Below are 7,436 nucleotides of genomic sequence, written 5' to 3'. Positions count from 1 at the left end.
TCCTTCCTTCCTTCCTTCCTTCCTTCCTTCCTTCCTTCAAATTTTTATACTCCCCCTCTCCTCATCGACCCATGAAGCCGCCTTATACTGAATCAGACCCTGACACAGATGGACCCTTGCTCCATCAAGGTCAGCACGGTCTACTCAGACTGGCAGCAGCTCTTCCGGTTCTCAGGCGGAGAAAGGTCTTTCGCATCACCTCCTGCCTGGTCCTTTTAGCCGCAGAAGTTGGGGATCGAACCTGGGACTTTCTGCATGCCAAGCAGAGGCTCTCCCACTGAGCCACACCCCCCCCCCCGGTTCAAGGAGGCTTATTTATTTATTAAATTTTTATCCCGCCCTCCCAGCCAGGGCTGGCTCAGGGCGGCTTACAACAATAAAATTCGCATAAAAGCATCCTAATAAAATCACATGCATTCATAAATACAACATTAAAAACGCAAACAAAATAAAGTGCCAGCGACAATCCTCTTTATCTCAATTGACTCGTTGGCCTTCTGCGGCTATCTCAGGTAACTGGCACAGGCTGTGTTTGAGGGACCGACGGGCCAGGGCTCCGCCAGGGTAGATATTAATTATTGGTGGTGGAGGTGTTAGTGGCAGCAGCTCCAAAAACCTGGCGGAAGAGCTCCGTCTTACAGGCTCTGCAGAACTGTGAAAGGTCCCGCAGAGCCCTAAGCTCTTCTCTTACAAAAACATTTCCAGTGACGACCAAAAGAAAAGAAAAAACTCAAATCTCTCCCTCCCGCCCGCCCTCAAAAGAAGCCTGCCGAGCGAAAGTGTGTCTCTGTGGCCCAGCTTCCCTTACTCTGAGCTCAAGAGAAGCTGCAGTCAAGATTCTGGTAGAATCGGTGCAGGTTCTTCATCCGCAAAACATTTTTATATTTGTTCATGTGCACTGACCTAAAAATGGTGTGAGGAGGAGGAGGAGGAGACTTTTTATACCCCGCCCTTCACAATGGAGTCTCAGAGCAGCTTCCAATCTCACCTTCCCTTCCCCTCCCCACAACAGACACCCTGGGAGGTAGGCGGGGCTGAGAGAGCTCTGAGAGAACTGTGACTGGCCCAAGGTCACCCAGCTGGCTGCATGAGGAGGAGTGGGGAATCGAACCCGGCTCTCCAGATTAGTGTCTGCCACTCTTAACCACTACACCAAACTGGGATGTGGGCAGCAAGAGGGGGTCAAAGATGGGCCCATGAGGGTTGCTGCTCGTGAGGCACGGTGGTGCGGCGCACATAAACAGTGGAAATGAAAAGGATGTGCCCCTTGCCCGGGCTTCAGGTACAAAACTGTGTCTAAAAGGGTAGCCATCAATCTTGAGCTTGAAAACGTACCCTCACAGAAACACAAACACACACAAACCCCAGACCATTGCAACCTTAAGGCTCAGAGACACTGCTGTCGCCTGCCGTCCTCCTTCTTAACACATTTCCAAGTGTCCCTTTCGGCTGCGGCGGAACACACCAACACTCGTAGCTACGCAAATAGCAACCCCTTGTCTGCATTGTTTGCTCGCCTAATATTGACTCTCCCGCCTGACACGACTACCACAGAGCTTGGCTGTTCACAATGATGTTTGACTAGCATTAGAACAGGGCTGCGATTGCACTGAGCACAACGGGGAAAACCATCCGTCAGCCAGACGCAGGCGAAGGCCAGAATGGAACTTGGGGAGGAGAGAATTGGGGGGGGGGGCAGATGGGGTCAAGTGCAGCTGTTGAGCCGAACGCAGGCGCAGACTCTGCCCCGCTCGTTCAAACACGCCAAGGTCATCGTGCGCCCCTGCGATTGCAAACAATCCTCAGTGGATCCGTGAAGGCCAGGGGAGCTGCAGGCCGGTTAGCGGGAGGGCCTTTGGGTCTAGGGTTTGTTCTGTGGGGCTGAGGGCAAGTTGCCCTCCGGTGGTTTGCCCCCTAAACGCGCCTTCAAGGCCATGTTTCCAACCACACCTGCGCGCTCTCTCTCTCTCTCTCTCTCTCTCTCACGCGCACACACACACACAAACATGTGCACAGAAATGCATGCTCTGGGTTGGGGAATACCTGGAGGTTTGGGCGGTGGAGCCCAGGGAGGGACCTTTCAATGTTCCCTCTAAGCTGAGTTCACGTGAGCTAGCTCACAGTTTCTTAGCCTCCGGCTCACAGATTTTTGTCTCCACTCAGGGAGGAGGGCTCCAGAGCAAACTAATTGATGCAGTAGCCAAACTGCTCGCTCACAACTTTAATGACAGCAGCTCACAAAGCAGAACTTTTGCTCACAAGACTCCACAGCTTAGAGGGAGCCTTGCTCAGGAGAGAGTCCAAGGCCATAGAATCCAACCTCCAACGCAGCCATTTTCTCCAGGGGAACTGGTCTCTGTCGTCTGGAGGTCAATTGCAATGGCATAGATTCAGGTGGGGTCGCCATGTTGGTTCTGAAGCCGCAGAACAACGTTCGAGTCCAGGGGTACCTGTAAGAACAACAGAGTTTCATTCTGGGGATACGCTTATGCCAAGAATTGAACTTTGTTCGCCTCACAGGTGCCCCTGGACTCAAACCTTGTCCTCTTGCAGCTGTGTTTGCTATGTCAGCGGGCAAATCCCAGGCGGGAAAGAAATCCTGCCATGACAGGCCCCCCCCCAACCTTCTAATACTGAACACACTGAGTAAAAGAATAAGGTCTCGCAGGGCTTTTTTTGTAGAAAAAGTCCAGCAGGAACTCATTAGCATAACAGGCCACACCCAACAGCAGAAATTCATTTGCTTATTAGGACACACCCCTGACAGCGCAGCTTATTAGCATATTAGGCCACACACCCATGTTACCAGAAGTGTGGCCATCCAGACACACCCACCTGTTGCTTCTTATTCTGTTTACCTTGTTTGTTGTCAAAATCCAGGGCTTTTTTTGTAGCAGGAACTCCTTTGCATGTTAGGCCACACACCCCTAATGTAGCCAATCTTAAAGAGTTCCTGCTGTTGGGTGTGGCCTGTTATGCTAATGAGTTCCTGCTGGGCGTGGCCAACTCGGGAGCCAGCCGGAACTCCGTTCCTGCCCAAAAATAGCCCTGGGTTTCGGCAACAAAGGTTACAAACATGGTGGTGGTGGGGGGTCTCAGTCCAATCCGAGCCTTCCCCATAGCCTCGTTCAAGAGCCTTCCACAAAACCTCACTCACACCATAAAGTAACACAAAGTACGTAGGCCTTGGGCCAAGGTAAATCACCCCCCCCCATCCCCTACCTGTGCCTTTGACTCCTTTTTGCCTGAATACAGAAGTTGGCATCGATCTCCCATCCACAGAGTCCAACCTCCATTTTGCTTGTTTCAGACCCGCTTTCCAACCTGCAAGAGCCAAACTGAATTTCATTCCGTTCTTAAACGTCAGCCATCCCTCCTGGTTTTGTGTCACCTACAAATCTGATAAGAGTTTTCCTCCTCCGCAGAGAGACCTGTAGCACCCCACTTGACATCTCCCCCTTGAACGCCTCTGATGAACACACAAACATTAGTTAATTAATCTATATAGCCTTTTCTGCTGCCCACTCAGTTTTCAAAACACCCGTCTCATGCACTGTGGTCAGGCCTTCCTTGCACAGGGAGAAATCTACAAGACTGGAGATAGGCGCAGCAGCGGAGGAGGATCTAGAGGGGGCTGCCAGTCTCATGGTGGTGCAAACCAAGGAGAGAGACCACAGGATGGAAGCTGAAAGGAAGCAAAACAACTGTGATGTATTATGCCAAAAAACTCTTCATAGACTTCTAAGTTCTTTTCCAATATCCAGTTCACTAGGAGCAATTCAGACGCATCGACACCACAACGGACCGTGCGTATTGCCTCTTGTTTCGTATACAAACTTTATCAGAGTGGGTAGCATTACTGCGAGAAAGGACTCATGGGGTTTTTCAAGGAAAAAGATGTTCAGAGATGGGTTTGCCTTTGCCTGCCTCTGAGGCTTTTCTGCTTTGCCTGCCCCTGGGCTTCCTTGCTGATCTCCCATTAGGGCTCCCAAATCCCCCCGGGGGGCGGATTTCCCCCCCGCTTTGCAGGCCCGATTTCCGCCCCCGCGGAATCGGGCCCCGGGGGAAACCCCACCCCCGCGTGCACGTCACAGGGAAGTGACGTCATGACGCCGGGCACGCTGGGGGCGGGGCACAGCCATTTGAGGGGAAAACCCAAAATCCCCCGCCGGCAGGTAAGTCCGGACTTGGCAACCCCATCTCCCATCCAAGGACGAGGCAGGGACGACTCTGCTTAGCTTCCCAGATACGATGAGACCGGGCTAGCCGGCATTATGATGGGCTCTAATCAGGGGTCATTTCGTAGAAAACGAGGTGCAGGAGCTCATTAGCATAACTCATTTGCATAGGCCACACCCCCTGACATCACCGGAAGTGTGTCAGAAGGCAACACCCACCGCTCAGGCTCCACTGGACTCTTTTGGATTGCTATATTGGGGGGGGGTACGTGCAGATGTGCCCTCACAGAGGAGGGAGAGCTTGTACCTGAAGGCAGGCCGGGTGGGGGGGGCTCTGCAACTTACCTGGCTGCTTCTAGCTCCTCGTGGCCCGACTGAGGGCTGCTTGGAGCAGGGGGCGGGGCTTGTTGCATGTGCCTGCCTCCTGGGCTCCTTACTGCCGGAGTTCCGCTCCTGTGCGCTCCCGCAGGAAATGACCCCTGGTTCTAATAAGAGGTATGAGGTGGACTTAGCTTTGTTCCAAGCCGCCCACGTTTTCCATTTGCTTTTGTTTTACATCAGCTGCTTACCCATCAATCAATCAATCAACGAAAATCATGGTTTCTTCTCACTCCCAGGGCTCTTGGTCTCCTCCCAAAACAGCCAGGCCAGTCACCCCTCAGCCTATATTGTCAACGGGATGTCCTTTCCCATGGTTTAACTCTATGGGGCTGCTGCACTTTCAGGGCCTGCAACTCTGTGGGTCTTTCCTGCATCCGCTCTGTTTGCAAGTTTTGTCTGGCTACAACGGAATGCTGGGACAGACCTATTTTAATCCACAGGCAAACTGTGAACAGCAAACGCCAGTGGGGCTGGCCTGTCATAAGCTCAGAGCAGGCGTTCCAGAGCCCACAGCACGGACAGCTTCTTCCCATTGCCTGATTTTCGACTGTTAGAATTTGGAACCGTTAGAACAGCAGGGGATGCTGAGAAATCATTTGGCGGTATCGGGAGGGCGGTATCGGGAGGTAGAGGACAGCACGTCTCTCTAAGTCGAAATGGGTTTTGACGACAGAAATGCCCTCCTTTCTGTAGCTGCAGACACAAACTTCTGACTGGGCGATTCAGAAATCTGCCTCTGAACAGAGGAACCAGTGCCCAGGGAGAAGCGGGCAGAACAAGGGCCCAAAGCCATCTGCTTTCCTCTAGTGCCATCTTGTGTTGGAATTCCTGAACTGAAACATCGGCGAGAGGTCCACATGGCGAACCAGAGTGGAGGACTCTCCCAGTTACCCCGGGGTATGCTCTCACTTGACCCTTCATAACAGTGAAGTTTGGTGTAGTAGTTAGGAGCGCAGACTCTAAACTGGGAGAACCGGGTTTGATTCTCCACTCCTCCACATGCAGCTGCTGGCGTGACCTTGGGTCAGTCACAAGTTCTTTCGGAGCTGTTCTCTCAGGAGCAGCCCTCGGGAGCGCTCTCTCAGCCCCACCCACCTCACAGGGTGTCTGTTGTGGGGAGGGGAAGGGAAAGGAGATTGTAAGCCCCTCTGAGACTCCAGGTGAAGGGTGGGGTATAAATCCAATCAAGCCAGTTTGGTGGAGTGGTTAAGAGCGTGGAGTCCAATCTGGGAGAACCGGGTTTGATTCCCCACTCCTCCACTCGCAGCTCCTGGTGTGACCTTGGGTCAGTCACAAGTTCTTTTGGAGCTGTTCTCTCAAGGGCAGTCCTCAAAGGAGCTCTCACAGCCCCGCCTACCTCACAGGGTGTCTGTTGTGGGGAGGGGAAGGGAAAGGAGATTGTAAGCAATGCTCCCTCTAAGCTGTGGAGCCTTGTGAGCAAAAATTCTGCTTTGTGAGCTACTGGCATTAAAGTTGTGAGCAAGCGATTTGGCTACTGCATACATTGGTTTGCTCTGGAGCCCTCCTTCCTGAGCTAGGACAAAAATCTGTGAGTTGGAGGCTAAAAAACTGTGAGCTAGCTTGCAATAACTCAGCTTAGAGGGATTGTAAGGCGCTGTGAGACTCCTTCAGGTAGCAAGGTAAAGTAAAGGTAAAGGGTCCCTTACTCGAAAGCCAGTTGAATCCGACTCTAGGGTTGCGGTACTCATCTCCGTTTCAAAGCCGAAGAGCCAGCACTGTCCGAAGACGTTTCCGTGGTCATGTGGCCGGCATGACTGAACACCAAGGTGCACGGAACGCTGTTACCTTCCCACTGAAGTGGTCCCTATTTATCTACTTGCAATTTCTTGCTTTCGAACTGCTAGGTTGGCAGGAGTCAGGTAGCAAAGGGTGGGGTATAAATCCAATCTCCTCTTCTTCTAAATGAAGTATATACTAAATAAGTAACCACCCTGCTCTCCTACCTCATGTTCCCCTAGCTGTCTTTTAGCCTCAGGTCGTTCCCTTCACTGGCAGTGATATCAGGGAGAGTTTCAAGGCCACTAGATCCTGTACAAATACAACCTCAAACCCTGAGGTCAAGCAGGGATGGGGGGGGAAGGGCCTGCCTTAACCGCAGGGAGATTTTGCCTTTTTAAAAATAACAAAGGTCTGTGTTAACACAGAAGAGCGGCTCTGTTTATGCAAATCCCCCCCCCAACCCCCAATTTTCTTTTCAAAGGTGGCACAATAAAGATGCTGTTTGTTTTCTGTTCCTTCCATCAGCTAGAATTATACATTCTGTTTGCTCAGAGTTAACCATTAAGCAAAGAGCATTCTCTGCACAAAATGTCTGTTCAGATGCCTTTAAAAAAAAAAAAAGACAAACGCCAAGAGTCAGTAAAAGTTTGGGCAAATATTGGCTTTGGCAGGGCTTGCCGTTTGTATCAGGAAACTGATTGGTGTTATTGATTGACAGATGGGACGCAGTGTTTGGACAGGCAGTCCCTCGACTGGATTCTCCGAGGTGTTTCGGCAAACAGGTCTAATGCAGGGCAAACAGAGGGATCGCACGAAGTGCCGGCTTGTGTGAGCACAGCAAGCGGAAGGGCTGTGCAAACAGCTGGGGAGGAATGCGGCCAACCTTCCCCTAACCTTTGATGTAGCCACTGGTCCTTGAGGAGGCGCCCCCCCCCCCCAAACATGGAGTTTGAACAGGGAGCAGCGGACTTGGAGAGGGATCAGCGACATGCAAACAGCCGGAAAGTGCAAATGTTATCCGTTGCGAGCAGGCCGCGGAGGGCTCTCTGGAATTTATCTTCCGTCAAAGCCCCAAAGCCATCAGGCAACAAGAATTAACGGCAGCTTTTTGGAAGGCGGCTGCTGGATTCTCCTGTG

The 7,436-nt window shown here is 52.0% G+C and overlaps 1 long non-coding RNA gene across 1 annotated transcript in view; it reads right to left on the bottom strand.

The window, feature by feature from the left end:
* Nucleotides 1–2,381: 2,381 nt before the first annotated feature.
* Nucleotides 2,382–7,436, bottom strand: part of LOC107116572 — an 8,202-nt gene continuing 3,147 nt past the window's right edge. Inside the window, exons 2-3 of the long non-coding RNA XR_001482710.1 lie at nucleotides 3,223–3,324; nucleotides 2,382–2,450 (exon numbers count right to left, since the gene is read on the bottom strand). This is a non-coding gene — a long non-coding RNA (uncharacterized LOC107116572). The remainder of the gene's footprint in view (nucleotides 2,451–3,222; nucleotides 3,325–7,436) is intronic.

Source organism: Gekko japonicus, unplaced genomic scaffold, assembly GCF_001447785.1.
Source record: "Gekko japonicus isolate JY-2015 unplaced genomic scaffold, Gekko_japonicus_V1.1 scaffold275, whole genome shotgun sequence".
Lineage (NCBI taxonomy): Eukaryota > Metazoa > Chordata > Lepidosauria > Squamata > Gekkonidae > Gekko > Gekko japonicus.
Note: the sequence above shows the minus strand (reverse complement) of the source record. Positions and strands in the feature narration are given on the sequence as shown.